Below are 21,519 nucleotides of genomic sequence, written 5' to 3'. Positions count from 1 at the left end.
AGAGAAGGCCAGGTACCCTACACCAGAACAGGGGGATTTGAAATTTTGACTTGTCTACTTAAAGATCACCAAAATCTGATAACAAGGTCAATTACGTCCCTGGGTGGGATTGAACCACCAACCTTTTGGTTAATAGCCGTGCACACAAACTGATTGCGCCACAAAGACACTTTGCAAACGTACATACTGACAAAGGCTAATAAGCATTCATCTAAAACGTTTCCTAGAAAAACTTTAAAAAGTCAATAATCTGGAGAGTTTTTGTAAAATGTTTCTTCCATCAACCAACGAAGAAACACATTGGTACTTTCCCATGATGAGTGAGTGCTTCAGGATCTCTTGCACTTACATGTGCAGCAGAGTACAGCAATGGAAGCATGCTGGGCCCATAACCCAGCGGTAGGCAGATTGAAACTATCCTTTGCTATATGCATTTTTTTTTGTTCATTTAAGTAATCAAAACTGGGATTGATATTTTTGCTCTTTTATTTTTACTTAAAGTACAATAACTTTTACCATTTTAATTTGTTTTAATAGTATATTGACAGTATTGTTTTCTTTCAAAAATCCACTTAATTTTCTTTACCCTATTATTAAAATGGTAATTGACAAAAACAAACTACATTGTCACCAGAAGAGCAATACAAAATGTACAAGTGATATATTAAAATCATCTTTCCAGCTTGAATTTCAATGATGCATTGGGGCAACGATTTTGTGAGAAACATCTTCACCCTTAAATAAAGATTTTCTTAATTCCTTACCTGTGTGCTAATTAGATATCACCTTGTTTTCACATTAAACAGACTTCTACATGAGAAAGCAGCAAGGATGCAGTGGCGTTAATGTTTCCTGGTGTCAACCTGTATTATTTCAGTAGACATTGAAATGAGGATGCATCTTGCTGCCTTTCCAATAAAGCAAGTTTAATTTAGTAATAGGTGAAAAACCATCCCTACAAAGGTGTTAATCAGAGACTTGGCTTTGTGGACACTTTTCAGAGAACAAATTTGTTAGCATAAAAATAAAGCCAGAAAATGAAGAGCTGTTTAATCACTCAATTGGATTTTTTTTGCCAGCATATTTCTTTTTCTCTGCAACCCACTGCTAAATTGTGCTTCCTAGCTGTTTTTATAAAATCAATGAATCAAATCTAACTCTGATTACATCAGAGAAGGCCAGGTACCCTACACCAGAACAGGGGGATTTGAAATTTTGACTTGTCTACTTAAAGATCACCAAAATCTGATAACAAGGTCAATTACGTCCCTGGGTGGGATTGAACCACCAACCTTTTGGTTAATAGCCGTGCACACAAACTGATTGCGCCACAAAGACACTTTGCAAACGTACATACTGACAAAGGCTAATAAGCATTCATCTAAAACGTTTCCTAGAAAAACTTTAAAAAGTCAATAATCTGGAGAGTTTTTGTAAAATGTATCTTCCATCAACCAACGAAGAAACACATTGGTACTTTCCCATGATGAGTGAGTGCTTCAGGATCTCTTGCACTTACATGTGCAGCAGAGTACAGCAATGGAAGCATGCTGGGCCCATAACCCAGCGGTAGGCAGATTGAAACTATCCTTTGCTATATGCATTTTTTTTTGTTCATTTAAGTAATCAAAACTGGGATTGATATTTTTGCTCTTTTATTTTTACTTAAAGTACAATAACTTTTACCATTTTAATTTGTTTTAATAGTATATTGACAGTATTGTTTTCTTTCAAAAATCCACTTAATTTTCTTTACCCTATTATTAAAATGGTAATTGACAAAAACAAACTACATTGTCACCAGAAGAGCAATACAAAATGTACAAGTGATATATTAAAATCATCTTTCCAGCTTGAATTTCAATGATGCATTGTGGCAACGATTTTGTGAGAAACATCTTCACCCTTAAATAAAGATTTTCTTAATTCCTTACCTGTGTGCTAATTAGATATCACCTTGTTTTCACATTAAACAGACTTCCACATGAGAAAGCAGCAAGGATACAGTGGCGTTAATGTTTCCTGGTGTCAACCTGTATTATTTCAGTAGACATTGAATTGAGGATGCATCTTGCTGCCTTTCCAATGAAGCAAGTTTAATTTAGTAATAGGTGAAAAACCATCCCTACAAAGGTGTTAATCAGAGACTTGGCTTTGTGGACACTTTTCAGAGAACAAATTTGTTAGCATAAAAATAAAGCCAGAAAATGAAGAGCTGTTTAATCACTCAATTGGATTTTTTTGCCAGCATATTTCTTTTTCTCTGCAACCCACTGCTAAATTGTGCTTCCTAGCTGTTTTTATAAAATCACTGAATCAAATCTAACTCTGATTACATCAGAGAAGGCCAGGTACCCTACACCATAACAGGGGGTTTGAAATTTTGACTTGTCTACTTAAAGATCACCAAAATCTGATAACAAGGTCAATTATGTCCCTGGGTGGGATTGAACCACCAACCTTTTGGTTAGTAGTCAGATACACTAACCGATTGCGCCACAGAGACACTTTGTAAAAAGTACATACTGACAAAGGCTAATAAGCATACATCTAGAACGTTTCCTAGAAAAACTTTAAAAAGTCAATAATCTGGAGAGTTTTTGTAAGATGTTTCTTCCATCAACCAACGAAGAAACACATTGGTACTTTCCCATGATGACTGAGTGCTTCAGGATCTCTTGCACTTACATGTGCAGCAGAGTACTGCAATGGAAGCATGCTGGGCCCATAACCCAGAGGTAGGCAGATTGAAACTATCCTTTGCTATATGCATTTTTTTTTGTTAATTTAAGTAATCAAAACTGGGATTGATATTTTTGCTCTTTTATTTTTACTTAAAGTACAATAACTTTTACCATTTTAATTTGTTTTAATAGTATATTGACAGTATAGTTTTCTTTAAAAAATCCACTTAATTTTCTTTACCCTATTATTAAAAGGGTAATTGACAAAAACAAACTACATTGTCACCAGAAGAGCAATACAAAATGTACAAGTGATATATTAAAATCATCTTTCCAGCTTGAATTTCAATGATGCATTGGGGCAACGATTTTGTGAGAAACATCTTCACCCTTAAATAAAGATTTTCTTAATTCCTTACCTGTGTGCTAATTAGATATCACCTTGTTTTCACATTAAACAGACTTCTACATGAGAAAGCAGCAAGGATGCAGTGGCGTTAATGTTTCCTGGTGTCAACCTGTATTATTTCAGTAGACATTGAAATGAGGATGCATCTTGCTGCCTTTCCAATGAAGCAAGTTTAATTTAGTAATAGGTGAAAAACCATCCCTACAAAGGTGTTAATCAGAGACTTGGCTTTGTGGACACTTTTCAGAGAACAAATTTGTTAGCATAAAAATAAAGCCAGAAAATGAAGAGCTGTTTAATCACTCAATTGGATTTTTTTTTTGCCAGCATATTTCTTTTTCTCTGCAACCCACTGCTAAATTGTGCTTCCTAGCTGTTTTTATAAAATCAATGAATCAAATCTAACTCTGATTACATCAGAGAAGGCCAGGTACCCTACACCATAACAGGGGGTTTGAAATTTTGACTTGTCTACTTAAAGATCACCAAAATCTGATAACAAGGTCAATTACGTCCCTGGTTTGGATTAAACCACCAACCTTTTGGTTAGTAGCCGGACACACTAGCTGATTGCGCCACAGAGACACTTTGCAAAAAGTACATACTGACAAAGGCTAATAAGCATACATCTAGAACGTTTCCTAGAAAAACTTTAAAAAGTCAATAATCTGGAGAGTTTTTGTAAGATGTTTCTTCCATCAACCAACGAAGAAACACATTGGTACTTTCCCATGATGACTGAGTGCTTCAGGATCTCTTGCACTTACATGTGCAGCAGAGTACTGCAATGGAAGCATGCTGGGCCCATAACCCAGAGGTAGGCAGATTGAAACTATCCTTTGCTATATGCATTTTTTTTTGTTAATTTAAGTAATCAAAACTGGGATTGATATTTTTGCTCTTTTATTTTTACTTAAAGTACAATAACTTTTACCATTTTAATTTGTTTTAATAGTATATTGACAGTATAGTTTTCTTTAAAAAATCCACTTAATTTTCTTTACCCTATTATTAAAAGGGTAATTGACAAAAACAAACTACATTGTCACCAGAAGAGCAATACAAAATGTTCAAGTGATATATTAAAATCATATTTCCAGCTTGAATTTCAATGATGCATTGGGGCAACGATTTTGTGAGAAACATCTTCACCCTTAAATAAAGATTTTCTTAATTCCTTACCTGTGTGCTAATTAGATATCACCTTGTTTTCACATTAAACAGACTTCTACATGAGAAAGCAGCAAGGATGCAGTGGCGTTAATGTTTCCTGGTGTCAACCTGTATTATTTCAGTAGACATTGAAATGAGGATGCATCTTGCTGCCTTTCCAATGAAGCAAGTTTAATTTAGTAATAGGTGAAAAACCATCCCTACAAAGGTGTTAATCAGAGACTTGGCTTTGTGGACACTTTTCAGAGAACAAATTTGTTAGCATAAAAATAAAGCCAGAAAATGAAGAGCTGTTTAATCACTCAATTGGATTTTTTTTTGCCAGCATATTTCTTTTTCTCTGCAACCCACTGCTAAATTGTGCTTCCTAGCTGTTTTTATAAAATCAATGAATCAAATCTAACTCTGATTACATCAGAGAAGGCCAGGTACCCTACACCATAACAGGGGGTTTGAAATTTTGACTTGTCTACTTAAAGATCACCAAAATCTGATAACAAGGTCACTTACGTCCCTGGGTTGGATTGAACCACCAACCTTTTGGTTAATAGCCGGACACACTAACCGATTGCGCCACAGAGACACTTTGCAAAAGGTACTTACTGACAAAGGCTAATAAGCATACATCTAGAACGTTTCCTAGAAAAACTTTAAAAAGTCAATAATCTGGAGAGTTTTTGTAAGATGTTTCTTCCATCAACCAACGAAGAAACACATTGGTACTTTCCCATGATGACTGAGTGCTTCAGGATCTCTTGCACTTACATGTGCAGCAGAGTACTGCAATGGAAGCATGCTGGGCCCATAACCCAGAGGTAGGCAGATTGAAACTATCCTTTGCTATATACATTTTTTTGGTTAATTTAAGTAATCAAAACTGGGATTGATATTTTTGCTCTTTTATTTTTTCTTAAAGTACAATAACTTTTACCATTTTAATTTGTTTTAATAGTATATTGACAGTATAGTTTTCTTTAAAAAATCCACTTAATTTTCTTTACCCTATTATTAAAAGGGTAATTGACAAAAACAAACTACATTGTCACCAGAAGAGCAATACAAAATGTACAAGTGATATATTAAAATCATCTTTCCAGCTTGAATTTCAATGATGCATTGGGGCAACGATTTTGTGAGAAACATCTTCACCCTTAAATAAAGATTTTCTTAATTCCTTACCTGTGTGCTAATTAGATATCACCTTGTTTTCACATTAAACAGACTTCCACATGAGAAAGCAGCAAGGATGCAGTGGCGTTAATGTTTCCTGGTGTCAACCTGTATTATTTCAGTAGACATTGAAATGAGGATGCATCTTGCTGCCTTTCCAATGAAGCAAGTTTAATTTAGTAATAGGTGAAAAACCATCCTTACAAAGGTGTTAATCAGAGACTTGGCTTTGTGGACACTTTTCAGAGAACAAATTTGTTAGCATAAAAATAAAGCCAGAAAATGAAGAGCTGTTTAATCACTCAATTGGATTTTTTTGCCAGCATATTTCTTTTTCTCTGCAACCCACTGCTAAATTGTGCTCCCTAGCTGTTTTTATAAAATCACTGAATCAAATCTAACTCTGATTACATCAGAGAAGGCCAGGTACCCTACACCAGGCCTGGCCAACCTGTGGCTCTCCAGCTGTTGTAAAACTAAAAGTCCCATCATGCTTTGCCACAGTTTTGCTAAAACTGTGGCAGGGCATGCTGGGATGTGTAGTTTCACAACATCTGGAGAGCCACAGGTTGGCCAGGCCTGCCCTACACCATAAGAGGGGGTTTGAAATTTTGACTTGTCTACTTAAAGATCACCAAAATCTGATAACAAGGTCAATTACGTCCCTGGGTGGGATTGAACCACCAACCTTTTGGTTAACAGCCATACACACTAACTGATTGCGCCACAGAGACACTTTGCAAATAGTACATACTGACAAAGGCTAATAAGCATTCATCTAAAACGTTTCCTAGAAAAACTTTAAAAAGTCAATAATCTGGAGAGTTTTTGTAAGATGTTTCTTCCATCAACCAACGAAGAAACACATTGGTACTTTCCCATGATGAGTGAGTGCTTCAGGATCTATTGCACTTACATGTGCAGCAGAGTACAGCAATGGAATCATGCTGGGCACATTACCCAGAGGTAGGCAGATTAAAACTATCCTCTGCTATATGCATTTTTTTTTGTTAATTAAAGTAATCCAAAACTGGGATTGATATTTTGGCTCTTTTATTTTTACTTAAAGTACAATAACTTTTACCATTTTAATTTGTTTTAATAGTATATTGACAGTATTGTTTACTTTCAAAAATCCACTTAATTTTCTTTACCCTATTATTAAAATGGTAATTGACAAAAACAAACTACATTGTCACCAGAAGAGCAATACAAAATGTACAAGTGATATATTAAAATCATCTTTCCAGCTTGAATTTCAATGATGCATTGGGGCAACGATTTTGTGAGAAACATCTTCACCCTTAAATAAAGATTTTCTTAATTCCTTACCTGTGTGCTAATTAGATATCACCTTGTTTTCACATTAAACAGACTTCCACATGAGAAAGCAGCAAGGATACAGTGGCGTTAATGTTTCCTGGTGTCAACCTGTATTATTTCAGTAGACATTGAAATGAGGATGCATCTTGCTGCCTTTCCAATGAAGCAAGTTTAATTTAGTAATAGGTGAAAAACCATCCCTACAAAGGTGTTAATCAGAGACTTGGCTTTGTGGACACTTTTCAAAGAACAAATTTGTTAGCATAAAAATAAAACCAGAAAATGAAGAGCTGTTTAATCACTCAATTGGATTTTTTTTGCCAGCATATTTCTTTTTCTCTGCAACCCACTGCTAAATTGTGCTTCCTAGCTGTTTTTATAAAATCACTGAATCAAATCTAACTCTGATTACATCAGAGAAGGCCAGGTACCCTACACCATAACAGGGGGTTTGAAATTTTGACTTGTCTACTTAAAGATCACCAAAATCTGATAACAAGGTCAATTACGTCCCTGGTTGGGATTGAACCACCAACCTTTTGGGGAGTAGCCGGACACACTAACCGATTGCGCCACAGAGACACTTTGCAAAAAGTACATACTGACAAAGTCTAATAAGCATACATCTAGAACGTTTCCTAAAAAAACTTTAAAAAGTCAATAATCTGGAGAGTTTTTGTAAGATGTTTCTTCCATCAACCAATGAAGAAACACATTGGTACTTTCCCATGATGAGTGAGTGCTTCAGGATCTCTTGCACTTACATGTGCAGCAGAGTACTGCAATGGAAGCATGCTGGGCCCATAACCCAGAGGTAGGCAGATTGAAACTATCCTTTGCTATATGCATTTTTTTTGTTAATTTAAGTAATCAAAACTGGGATTGATATTTTTGCTCTTTTATTTTTACTTAAAGTACAATAACTTTTACCATTTTAATTTGTTTTAATAGTATATTGACAGTATAGTTTTCTTTAAAAAATCCACTTAATTTTCTTTACCCTATTATTAAAAGGGTAATTGACAAAAACAAACTACATTGTCACCAGAAGAGCAATACAAAATGTACAAGTGATATATTAAAATCATCTTTCCAGCTTGAATTTCAATGATGCATTGGGGCAACGATTTTGTGAGAAATATTTCACCCTTAAATAAAGATTTTCTTAATTCCTTACCTGTGTGCTAATTAGATATCACCTTGTTTTCACATTAAACAGACTTCTACATGAGAAAGCAGCAAGGATGCAGTGGCGGTAATGTTTCCTGGTGTCAACCTGTATTATTTCAGTAGACATTGAAATGAAGATGCATCTTGCTGCCTTTCCAATGAAGCAAGTTTAATTTAGTAATAGGTGAAAAACCATCCCTACAAAGGTGTTAATCAGAGACTTGGCTTTGTGGACACTTTTCAGAGAACAAATTTGTTAGCATAAAAATAAAGCCAGAAAATGAAGAGCTGTTTAATCACTCAATTGGATTTTTTTTGCCAGCATATTTCTTTTTCTCTGCAACCCACTGCTAAATTGTGCTTCCTAGCTGTTTTTATTAAATCACTGAATCAAATCTAACTCTGATTACATCAGAAAAGGCCAGGTACCCTACACCATAACAGGGGGTTTGAAATTTTGACTTGTCTACTTAAAGATCACCAAAATCTGATAACAAGGTCAATTACGTCCCTGGGTGGGATTGAACCACCAACCTTTTAGTTAGTAGCCGGACACACTAACCGATTGCGCCACAGAGATACTTCGCAAAAAGTACATACTGACAAAGGCTAATAAGCATACATCTAGAACGTTTCCTAGAAAAACTTTAAAAAGTCAATAATCTGGAGAATTTTTGTAAAATGTTTCTTCCATCAACCAACGAAGAAACACATTGGTACTTTCCCATGATGAGTGAGTGCTTCAGGATCTCTAGCACTTACATGTGCAGCAGAGTACTGCAATGGAAGCATGCTGGGCCCATAACCCAGAGGTAGGCAGATTGAAACTATCCTTTGCTATATGCATTTTTTTTGTTAATTTAAGTAATCAAAACTGGGATTGATATTTTTGCTCTTTTATTTTTACTTGAAGTACAATAACTTTTACCATTTTAATTTGTTTGAATAGTATATTGACAGTATAGTTTTCTTTAAAAAATCCACTTAATTTTCTTTACCCTATTATTAAAAGGGTAATTGACAAAAACAAACTACATTGTCACCAGAAGAGCAATACAAAATGTACAAGTGATATATTAAAATCATCTTTCCAGCTTGAATTTCAATGATGCATTGGGGCAACGATTTTGTGAGAAACATCTTCACCCTTAAATAAAGATTTTCTTAATTCCTTACCTGTGTGCTAATTAGATATCACCTTGTTTTCACATTAAACAGACTTCCACATGAGAAAGCAGCAAGGATGCAGTGGCGTTAATGTTTCCTGGTGTCAACCTGTATTATTTCAGTAGAAATTGAAATGAGGATGCATCTTGCTGCCTTTCCAATGAAGCAAGTTTAATTTAGTTATAGGTGAAAAACCATCCCTACAAAGGTGTTAATCAGAGACTTGGCTTTGTGGACACTTTTCAGAGAACAAATTTGTTAGCATAAAAATAAAGCCAGAAAATGAAGAGCTGTTTAATCACTCAATTGGATTTTTTTTTCCAGCATATTTCTTTTTCTCTGCAACCCACTGCTAAATTGTGCTTCCTATCTGTTTTTATAAAATCACTGAATCAAATCTAACTCTGATTACATCAGAGAAGGCCAGGTACCCTACACCATAACAGGGGGTTTGAAATTTTGACTTGTCTACTTAAAGATCACCAAAATCTGATAACAAGGTCAATTACGTCCCTGGGTGGGATTGAACCACCAACCTTTTGGTTAGTAACCAGACACACTAACCGATTGCGCCACAGAGACACTTTGTAAAAAGTACGTACTGACAAAGGCTAATAAGCATACATCTAGAACGTTTCCTAGAAAAACTTTAAAAAGTCAATAATCTGGAGAGTTTTTGTAAGATGTTTCTTCCATCAACCAACGAAGAAACACATTGGTACTTTCCCATGATGAGTGAGTGCTTCAGGATCTATTGCACTTACATGTGCAGCAGAGTACAGCAATGGAATCATGCTGGGCACATTACCCAGAGGTAGGCAGATTAAAACTATCCTCTGCTATATGCATTTTTTTTTGTTAATTAAAGTAATCCAAAACTGGGATTGATATTTTGGCTCTTTTATTTTTACTTAAAGTACAATAACTTTTACCATTTTAATTTGTTTTAATAGTATATTGACAGTATTGTTTTCTTTCAAAAATCCACTTAATTTTCTTTACCCTATTATTAAAATGGTAATTGACAAAAACAAACTACATTGTCACCAGAAGAGCAATACAAAATGTACAAGTGCTATATTAAAATCATCTTTCCAGCTTGAATTTCAATGATGCATTGGGGCAACGATTTTGTGAGAAACATCTTCACCCTTAAATAAAGATTTTCTTAATTCCTTACCTGTGTGCTAATTAGATATCACCTTGTTTTCACATTAAACAGACTTCCACATGAGAAAGCAGCAAGGATGCAGTGGCGTTAATGTTTCCTGGTGTCAACCTGTATTATTTCAGTAGAAATTGAAATGAGGATGCATCTTGCTGCCTTTCCAATGAAGCAAGTTTAATTTAGTAATAGGTGAAAAACCATCCCTACAAAGGTGTTAATCAGAGACTTGGCTTTGTGGACACTTTTCAGAGAACAAATTTGTTAGCATAAAAATAAAGCCAGAAAATGAAGAGCTGTTTAATCACTCAATTGGATTTTTTTTTCCAGCATATTTCTTTTTCTCTGCAACCCACTGCTAAATTGTGCTTCCTAGCTGTTTTTATTAAATCACTGAATCAAATCTAACTCTGATTACATCAGAAAAGGCCAGGTACCCTACACCATAACAGGGGGTTTGAAATTTTGACTTGTCTACTTAAAGATCACCAAAATCTGATAACAAGGTCAATTACTTCCCTGGGTGGGATTGAACCACCAACCTTTTGGTTAGTAGCCGGACACACTAACCGATTGCGCCACAGAGATACTTCGCAAAAAGTACATACTGACAAAGGCTAATAAGCATACATCTAGAACGTTTCCTAGAAAAACTTTAAAAAGTCAATAATCTGGAGAATTTTTGTAAAATGTTTCTTCCATCAACCAACGAAGAAACACATTGGTACTTTCCCATGATGAGTGAGTGCTTCAGGATCTCTAGCACTTACATGTGCAGCAGAGTACTGCAATGGAAGCATGCTGGGCCCATAACCCAGAGGTAGGCAGATTGAAACTATCCTTTGCTATATGCATTTTTTTTGTTAATTTAAGTAATCAAAACTGGGATTGATATTTTTGCTCTTTTATTTTTACTTGAAGTACAATAACTTTTACCATTTTAATTTGTTTGAATAGTATATTGACAGTATAGTTTTCTTTAAAAAATCCACTTAATTTTCTTTACCCTATTATTAAAAGGGTAATTGACAAAAACAAACTACATTGTCACCAGAAGAGCAATACAAAATGTACAAGTGATATATTAAAATCATCTTTCCAGCTTGAATTTCAATGATGCATTGGGGCAACGATTTTGTGAGAAACATCTTCACCCTTAAATAAAGATTTTCTTAATTCCTTACCTGTGTGCTAATTAGATATCACCTTGTTTTCACATTAAACAGACTTCCACATGAGAAAGCAGCAAGGATGCAGTGGCGTTAATGTTTCCTGGTGTCAACCTGTATTATTTCAGTAGAAATTGAAATGAGGATGCATCTTGCTGCCTTTCCAATGAAGCAAGTTTAATTTAGTTATAGGTGAAAAACCATCCCTACAAAGGTGTTAATCAGAGACTTGGCTTTGTGGACACTTTTCAGAGAACAAATTTGTTAGCATAAAAATAAAGCCAGAAAATGAAGAGCTGTTTAATCACTCAATTGGATTTTTTTTTCCAGCATATTTCTTTTTCTCTGCAACCCACTGCTAAATTGTGCTTCCTATCTGTTTTTATAAAATCACTGAATCAAATCTAACTCTGATTACATCAGAGAAGGCCAGGTACCCTACACCATAACAGGGGGTTTGAAATTTTGACTTGTCTACTTAAAGATCACCAAAATCTGATAACAAGGTCAATTACGTCCCTGGGTGGGATTGAACCACCAACCTTTTGGTTAGTAACCAGACACACTAACCGATTGCGCCACAGAGACACTTTGTAAAAAGTACGTACTGACAAAGGCTAATAAGCATACATCTAGAACGTTTCCTAGAAAAACTTTAAAAAGTCAATAATCTGGAGAGTTTTTGTAAGATGTTTCTTCCATCAACCAACGAAGAAACACATTGGTACTTTCCCATGATGAGTGAGTGCTTCAGGATCTATTGCACTTACATGTGCAGCAGAGTACAGCAATGGAATCATGCTGGGCACATTACCCAGAGGTAGGCAGATTAAAACTATCCTCTGCTATATGCATTTTTTTTTGTTAATTAAAGTAATCCAAAACTGGGATTGATATTTTGGCTCTTTTATTTTTACTTAAAGTACAATAACTTTTACCATTTTAATTTGTTTTAATAGTATATTGACAGTATTGTTTTCTTTCAAAAATCCACTTAATTTTCTTTACCCTATTATTAAAATGGTAATTGACAAAAACAAACTACATTGTCACCAGAAGAGCAATACAAAATGTACAAGTGCTATATTAAAATCATCTTTCCAGCTTGAATTTCAATGATGCATTGGGGCAACGATTTTGTGAGAAACATCTTCACCCTTAAATAAAGATTTTCTTAATTCCTTACCTGTGTGCTAATTAGATATCACCTTGTTTTCACATTAAACAGACTTCCACATGAGAAAGCAGCAAGGATGCAGTGGCGTTAATGTTTCCTGGTGTCAACCTGTATTATTTCAGTAGAAATTGAAATGAGGATGCATCTTGCTGCCTTTCCAATGAAGCAAGTTTAATTTAGTAATAGGTGAAAAACCATCCCTACAAAGGTGTTAATCAGAGACTTGGCTTTGTGGACACTTTTCAGAGAACAAATTTGTTAGCATAAAAATAAAGCCAGAAAATGAAGAGCTGTTTAATCACTCAATTGGATTTTTTTTTCCAGCATATTTCTTTTTCTCTGCAACCCACTGCTAAATTGTGCTTCCTAGCTGTTTTTATTAAATCACTGAATCAAATCTAACTCTGATTACATCAGAAAAGGCCAGGTACCCTACACCATAACAGGGGGTTTGAAATTTTGACTTGTCTACTTAAAGATCACCAAAATCTGATAACAAGGTCAATTACTTCCCTGGGTGGGATTGAACCACCAACCTTTTGGTTAGTAGCCGGACACACTAACCGATTGCGCCACAGAGATACTTCGCAAAAAGTACATACTGACAAAGGCTAATAAGCATACATCTAGAACGTTTCCTAGAAAAACTTTAAAAAGTCAATAATCTGGAGAATTTTTGTAAAATGTTTCTTCCATCAACCAACGAAGAAACACATTGGTACTTTCCCATGATGAGTGAGTGCTTCAGGATCTCTTGCACTTACATGTGCAGCAGAGTACTGCAATGGAAGCATGCTGGGCCCATAACCCAGAGGTAGGCAGATTGAAACTATCCTTTGCTATATGCATTTTTTTTGTTAATTTAAGTAATCAAAACTGGGATTGATATTTTTGCTCTTTTATTTTTACTTGAAGTACAATAACTTTTACCATTTTAATTTGTTTGAATAGTATATTGACAGTATAGTTTTCTTTAAAAAATCCACTTAATTTTCTTTACCCTATTATTAAAAGGGTAATTGACAAAAACAAACTACATTGTCACCAGAAGAGCAATACAAAATGTACAAGTGATATATTAAAATCATCTTTCCAGCTTGAATTTCAATGATGCATTGGGGCAACGATTTTGTGAGAAACATCTTCACCCTTAAATAAAGATTTTCTTAATTCCTTACCTGTGTGCTAATTAGATATCACCTTGTTTTCACATTAAACAGACTTCCACATGAGAAAGCAGCAAGGATGCAGTGGCGTTAATGTTTCCTGGTGTCAACCTGTATTATTTCAGTAGAAATTGAAATGAGGATGCATCTTGCTGCCTTTCCAATGAAGCAAGTTTAATTTAGTAATAGGTGAAAAACCATCCCTACAAAGGTGTTAATCAGAGACTTGGCTTTGTGGACACTTTTCAGAGAACAAATTTGTTAGCATAAAAATAAAGCCAGAAAATGAAGAGCTGTTTAATCACTCAATTGGATTTTTTTTGCCAGCATATTTCTTTTTCTCTGCAACCCACTGCTAAATTGTGCTTCCTATCTGTTTTTATAAAATCACTGAATCAAATCTAACTCTGATTACATCAGAGAAGGCCAGGTACCCTACACCATAACAGGGGGTTTGAAATTTTGACTTGTCTACTTAAAGATCACCAAAATCTGATAACAATGTCAATTACGTCTCTGGGTGGGATTGAACCACCAACCTTTTGGTTAGTAACCAGACACACTAACCGATTGCGCCACAGAGACACTTTGTAAAAAGTACGTACTGACAAAGGCTAATAAGCATACATCTAGAACGTTTCCTAGAAAAACTTTAAAAAGTCAATAATCTGGAGAGTTTTTGTAAGATGTTTCTTCCATCAACCAACGAAGAAACACATTGGTACTTTCCCATGATGAGTGAGTGCTTCAGGATCTATTGCACTTACATGTGCAGCAGAGTACAGCAATGGAATCATGCTGGGCACATTACCCAGAGGTAGGCAGATTAAAACTATCCTCTGCTATATGCATTTTTTTTTGTTAATTAAAGTAATCCAAAACTGGGATTGATATTTTGGCTCTTTTATTTTTACTTAAAGTACAATAACTTTTACCATTTTAATTTGTTTTAATAGTATATTAACAGTATTGTTTTCTTTCAAAAATCCACTTAATTTTCTTTACCCTATTATTAAAATGGTAATTGACAAAAACAAACTACATTGTCACCAGAAGAGCAATACAAAATGTACAAGTGATATATTAAAATCATCTTTCCAGCTTGAATTTCAATGATGCATTGGGGCAACGATTTTGTGAGAAACATCTTCACCCTTAAATAAAGATTTTCTTAATTCCTTACCTGTGTGCTAATTAGATATCACCTTGTTTTCACATTAAACAGACTTCCACATGAGAAAGCAGCAAGGATACAGTGGCAATAATGTTTCCTGGTGTCAACCTGTATTATTTCAGTAGACATTGAAATGAGGATGCATCTTGCTGCCTTTCCAATGAAGCAAGTTTAATTTAGTAATAGGTGAAAAACCATCCCTACAAAGGTGTTAATCAGAGACTTGGCTTTGTGGACACTTTTCAAAGAACAAATTTGTTAGCATAAAAATAAAGCCAGAAAATGAAGAGCTGTTTAATCACTCAATTGGATTTTTTTTGCCAGCATATTTCTTTTTCTCTGCAACCCACTGCTAAATTGTGCTTCCTAGCTGTTTTTATTAAATCACTGAATCAAATCTAACTCTGATTACATCAGAAAAGGCCAGGTACCCTACACCATAACAGGGGGTTTGAAATTTTGACTTGTCTACTTAAAGATCACCAAAATCTGATAACAAGGTCAATTATGTCCCTGGGTGGGATTGAACCACCAACCTTTTGGTTAGGAGCCGGACACACTAACCGATTGCGCCACAGAGACACTTCGCAAAAAGTACATACTGACAAAGGCTAATAAGCATACATCTAGAACGTTTCCTAGAAAAACTTTAAAAAGTCAATAATCTGGAGAATTTTTGTAAAATGTTTCTTCCATCAACCAACGAAGAAACACATTGGTACTTTCCCATGATGAGTGAGTGCTTCAGGATCTCTTGCACTTACATGTGCAGCAGAGTACTGCAATGGAAGCATGCTGGGCCCATAACCCAGAGGTAGGCAGATTGAAACTATCCTTTGCTATATGCATTTTTTTTGTTAATTTAAGTAATCAAAACTGGGATTGATATTTTTGCTCTTTTATTTTTACTTGAAGTACAATAACTTTTACCATTTTAATTTGTTTGAATAGTATATTGACAGTATAGTTTTCTTTAAAAAATCCACTTAATTTTCTTTACCCTATTATTAAAAGGGTAATTGACAAAAACAAACTACATTGTCTCCAGAAGAGCAATACAAAATGTACAAGTGATATATTAAAATCATCTTTCCAGCTTGAATTTCAATGATGCATTGGGGCAACGATTTTGTGAGAAACATCTTCACCCTTAAATAAAGATTTTCTTAATTCCTTACCTGTGTGCTAATTAGATATCACCTTGTTTTCACATTAAACAGACTTCCACATGAGAAAGCTGCAAGGATGCAGTGGCGTTAATGTTTCCTGGTGTCAACCTGTATTATTTCAGTAGAAATTGAAATGAGGATGCATCTTGCTGCCTTTCCAATGAAGCAAGTTTAATTTAGTAATAGGTGAAAAACCATCCCTACAAAGGTGTTAATCAGAGACTTGGCTTTGTGGACACTTTTCAGAGAACAAATTTGTTAGCATAAAAATAAAGCCAGAAAATGTAGAGCTGTTTAATCACTCAATTGGATTTTTTTTTCCAGCATATTTCTTTTTCTCTGCAACCCACTGCTAAATTGTGCTTCCTATCTGTTTTTATAAAATCACTGAATCAAATCTAACTCTGATTACATCAGAGAAGGCCAGGTACCCTACACCATAACAGGGGGTTTGAAATTTTGACTTGTCTACTTAAAGATCACCAAAATCTGATAACAAGGTCAATTACGTCCCTGGGTGGGATTGAACCACCAACCTTTTGGTTAGTAACCAGCCACACTAACCGATTGCGCCACAGAGACACTTTGTAAAAAGTACGTACTGACAAAGGCTAATAAGCATACATCTAGAACGTTTCCTAGAAAAACTTTAAAAAGTCAATAATCTGGAGAGTTTTTGTAAGATGTTTCTTCCATCAACCAACGAAGAAACACATTGGTACTTTCCTATGATGAGTGAGTGCTTCAGGATCTCTTGCACTTACATGTGTAGCAGAGTACTGCAATGGAAGCATGCTGGGCCCATAACCCAGAGGTAGGCAGATTGAAACTATCCTTTGCTATATGCATTTTTTTTGTTAATTTAAGTAATCAAAACTGGGATTGATATTTTTGCTCTTTTATTTTTACTTAAAGTACAATAACTTTTACCATTTTAATTTGTTTTAATAGTATATTGACAGTATAGTTTTCTTTAAAAAATCCACTTAATTTTCTTTACCCTATTATTAAAAGGGTAATTGACAAAAACAAACTACATTGTCACCAGAAGAGCAATACAAAATGTACAAGTGATATATTAAAATCATCTTTCCAGCTTGAATTTCAATGATGCATTGGGGCAACGATTTTGTGAGAAACATTTCACCCTTAAATAAAGATTTTCTTAATTCCTTACCTGTGTGCTAATTAGATATCACCTTGTTTTCACATTAAACAGACTTCTACATGAGAAAGCAGCAAGGATGCAGTGGCGTTAATGTTTCCTGGTGTCAACCTGTATTATTTCAGTAGACATTGAAATGAGGATGCATCTTACTGCCTTTCCAATGAAGCAAGTTTAATTTAGTAATAGGTGAAAAACCATCCCTACAAAGGTGTTAATCAGAGACTTGGCTTTGTGGACACTTTTCAGAGAACAAATTTGTTAGCATAAAAATAAAGCCAGAAAATGAAGAGCTGTTTAATCACTCAATTGGATTTTTTTTGCCAGCATATTTCTTTTTCTCTGCAACCCACTGCTAAATTGTGCTTCCTAGCTGTTTTTATAAAATCACTGAATCAAATCTAACTCTGATTACATCAGAGAAGGCCAGGTACCCTACACCATAAGAGGGGGTTTGAAATTTTGACTTGTCTACTTAAAGATCACCAAAATCTGATAACAAGTTCAATTACGTCCCTGGGTGGGATTGAACCACCAACCTTTTGGTTAGTAGCTGGACACACTAACCGATTGCGCCACAGAGACACTTTGCAAAAAATATATACTGACAAAGGCTAATAAGCATACATCTAGAACGTTTCCTAGAAAAACTTTAAAAAGTAAATAATCTGGAGAGTTTTTGTAAGATGTTTCTTCCATCAACCAACGAAGAAACACATTGGTACTTTCCCATGATGAGTGAGTGCTTCAGGATCTCTTGCACTTACATGTGCAGCAGAGTACTGCAATGGAAGCATGCTGGGCCCATAACCCAGAGGTAGGCAGATTGAAACTATCCTCTGCTATATGCATTTTTTTTGTTAATTAAAGTAATCCAAAACTGGGATTGATATGTTAGCTATTTTATGTTTACTTAAAGTACAATAACTTTTACCATTTTAATTTGTTTTAATAGTATATTGACAGTATTGTTTTCTTTCAAAAATCCACTTAATTTTCTTTACCCTATTATTAAAATGGTAATTGACAAAAACAAACTACATTGTCACCAGAAGAGCAATACAAAATGTACAAGTGATATATTAAAATCATCTTTCCAGCTTGAATTTCAATGATGCATTGGGGCAACTATTTTGTGAGAAACATCTTCACCCTTAAATAAAGATTTTCTTAATTCCTTACCTGTGTGCTAATTAGATATCACCTTGTTTTCACATTAAACAGACTTCCACATGAGAAAGCAGCAAGGATGCATTGGCGTTAATGTTTCCTGGTGTCAACCTGTATTATTTCAGTAGACATTGAAATGAGGATGCATCTTGCTGCCTTTCCAATGAAGCAAGTTTAATTTAGTAATAGGTGAAAAACCATCCTTACAAAGGTGTTCATCAGAGACTTGGCTTTGTGGACACTTTTCAGAGAACAAATTTGTTAGCATAAAAATAAAGCCAGAAAATGAAGAGCTGTTTAATCACTCAATTGGATTTTTTTGCCAGCATATTTCTTTTTCTCTGCAACCCACTGCTAAATTGTGCTTCCTAGCTGTTTTTATAAAATCACTGAATCAAATCTAACTCTGATTACATCAGAGAAGGCCAGGTACCCTACACCATAAGAGGGGATTTGAAATTTTGACTTGTCTACTTAAAGATCACCAAAATCTGATAACTAGGTCAATTACGTCCCTTAGTGGGATTGAACCACCAACCTTTTGGTTTATAGCCGTACACACTAACTGATTGCACCACAGAGACACTTTGCAAAAGTACGTACTGACAAAGGCTAATAAGCATTCATCTAAAACGTTTCCTAGAAAAACTTTAAAAAGTCAATAATCTGGAGAGTTTTTGTAAGATGTTTCTTCCATCCACCAACGAAGAAACACATTGGTACTTTCCCATGATGAGTGAGTGCTTCAGGATCTCTTGCACTTACATGTGCAGCAGAGTACTGCAATGGAAGCATGCTGGGCCCATAACCCAGAGGTAGGCAGATTGAAACTATCCTTTGCTATATGCATTTTTTTTGTTAATTTAAGTAATCAAAACTGGGATTGATATTTTTGCTCTTTTATTTTTACTTGAAGTACAATAACTTTTACCATTTTAATTTGTTTGAATAGTATATTGACAGTATAGTTTTCTTTAAAAAATCAACTTAATTTTCTTTACCCTATTATTAAAAGGGTAATTGACAAAAACAAACTACATTGTCACCAGAAGAGCAATACAAAATGTACAAGTGATATATTAAAATCATCTTTCCAGCTTGAATTTCAATGATGCATTGGGGCAACGATTTTGTGAGAAACATCTTCACCCTTAAATAAAGATTTTCTTAATTCCTTACCTGTGTGCTAATTAGATATCACCTTGTTTTCACATTAAACAGACTTCCACATGAGAAAGCAGCAAGGATGCAGTGGCGTTAATGTTTCCTGGTGTCAACCTGTATTATTTCAGTAGAAATTGAAATGAGGATGCATCTTGCTGCCTTTCCAATGAAGCAAGTTTAATTTAGTAATAGGTGAAAAACCATCCCTACAAAGGTGTTAATCAGAGACTTGGCTTTGTGGACACTTTTCAGAGAACAAATTTGTTAGCATAAAAATAAAGCCAGAAAATGAAGAGCTGTTTAATCACTTAATTGGATTTTTTTTCCAGCATATTTCTTTTTCTCTGCAACCCACTGCTAAATTGTGCTTCCTATCTGTTTTTATAAAATCACTGAATCAAATCTAACTCTGATTACATCAGAGAAGGCCAGGTACCCTACAACATAACAGGGGGTTTTAAATTTTTACTTGTCTACTTAAAGATCACCAAAATCTGATAACAAGGTCAATTACGTCCCTGGGTGGGATTGAACCACCAACCTTTTGGTTAGTAGCCAGACACACTAACCGATTGCGCCACAGAGACACTTTGCAAAAAGTGCGTACTGACAAAGGCTAATAAGCATACATCTAGAACGTTTCCTAGAAAAACTTTAAAAAGTCAATAATCTGGAGAGTTTTTGTAAGATGTTTCTTCCATCAACCAACGAAGAAACACATTGGTACTTTCCCATGATGAGTGAGTGAGTGCTTCAGGATCTCTTGCACTTACATGTGCAGCAGAGTACTGCAATGGAAGCATGCTGGGCCCATAACCCAGAGGTAGGCAGATTGAAACTATCCTTTGCTATATGCATTTTTTTTTGTTAATTTAAGTAATCAAAACTGGGATTGATATTTTTGCTCTTTTATTTTTACTTAAAGTACAATAACTTTTACCATTTTAATTTGTTTTAATAGTATATTGACTGTATAGTTTTCTTTAAAAAATCCACTTAATTTTCTTTACCCTATTATTAAAAGGGTAATTGACAAAAACAAACTACATTGTCACCAGAAGAGCAATACAAAATGTACAAGTGATATATTAAAATCATCTTTCCAGCTTGAATTTCAATGATGCATTGGGGCAACGATTTTGTGAGAAACATCTTCACCCTTAAATAAAGATTTTCTTAATTCCTTACCTGTGTGCTAATTAGATATCACCTTGTTTTCACATTAAACAGACTTCTACATGAGAAAGCAGCAAGGATGCAGTGGCGTTAATGTTTCCTGGTGTCAACCTGTATTATTTCAGTAGACATTGAAATGAGGATGCATCTTACTGCCTTTCCAATGAAGCAAGTTTAATTTAGTAATAGGTGAAAAACCATCCCTACAAAGGTGTTAATCAGAGACTTGGCTTTGTGGACACTTTTCAGAGAACAAATTTGTTAGCATAAAAATAAAGCCAGAAAATGAAGAGCTGTTTAATCACTCAATTGGATTTTTTTTGCCAGCATATTTCTTTTTCTCTGCAACCCACTGCTAAATTGTGCTTCCTAGCTGTTTTTATAAAATCACTGAATCAAATCTAACTCTGATTACATCAGAGAAGGCCAGGTACCCTACACCATAAGAGGGGGTTTGAAATTTTGACTTGTCTACTTAAAGATCACCAAAATCTGATAGCAAGTTCAATTACATCCCTGGGTGGGATTGAACCACCAACCTTTTGGTTAGTAGCTGGACACACTAACCGATTGCGCCACAGAGACACTTTGCAAAAAATATATACTGACAAAGGCTAATAAGCATACATCTAGAACGTTTCCTAGAAAAACTTTAAAAAGTCAATAATCTGGAGAGTTTTTGTAAGATGTTTCTTCCATCAACCAACGAAGAAACACATTGGTACTTT

The 21,519-nt window shown here is 34.9% G+C and overlaps 5 non-coding genes across 5 annotated transcripts; all 5 read right to left on the bottom strand.

The window, feature by feature from the left end:
* Positions 1 to 9,604: 9,604 nt before the first annotated feature.
* Positions 9,605 to 9,678, bottom strand: TRNAS-ACU (transfer RNA serine (anticodon ACU)). Its single transcript has one exon. It is a non-coding gene; the product is annotated as a tRNA-Ser (tRNA).
* Positions 9,679 to 11,944: 2,266 nt separating this feature from the next.
* TRNAS-ACU (transfer RNA serine (anticodon ACU)) lies at positions 11,945 to 12,018 on the bottom strand. The gene has a single exon. It is a non-coding gene; the product is annotated as a tRNA-Ser (tRNA).
* Positions 12,019 to 14,284: 2,266 nt separating this feature from the next.
* Positions 14,285 to 14,358, bottom strand: TRNAS-ACU (transfer RNA serine (anticodon ACU)). Its single transcript has one exon. It is a non-coding gene; the product is annotated as a tRNA-Ser (tRNA).
* Positions 14,359 to 15,455: 1,097 nt separating this feature from the next.
* TRNAR-CCU (transfer RNA arginine (anticodon CCU)) lies at positions 15,456 to 15,529 on the bottom strand. Its single transcript has one exon. It is a non-coding gene; the product is annotated as a tRNA-Arg (tRNA).
* A 4,599-nt stretch (positions 15,530 to 20,128) lies between these two features.
* TRNAS-ACU (transfer RNA serine (anticodon ACU)) lies at positions 20,129 to 20,202 on the bottom strand. Its single transcript has one exon. It is a non-coding gene; the product is annotated as a tRNA-Ser (tRNA).
* Positions 20,203 to 21,519: the final 1,317 nt, after the last annotated feature.

This window comes from Pseudophryne corroboree, unplaced genomic scaffold (assembly GCF_028390025.1).
Source record: "Pseudophryne corroboree isolate aPseCor3 unplaced genomic scaffold, aPseCor3.hap2 scaffold_536, whole genome shotgun sequence".
Classification (NCBI taxonomy): Eukaryota; Metazoa; Chordata; class Amphibia; order Anura; family Myobatrachidae; genus Pseudophryne; species Pseudophryne corroboree.
Note: the sequence above shows the minus strand (reverse complement) of the source record. Positions and strands in the feature narration are given on the sequence as shown.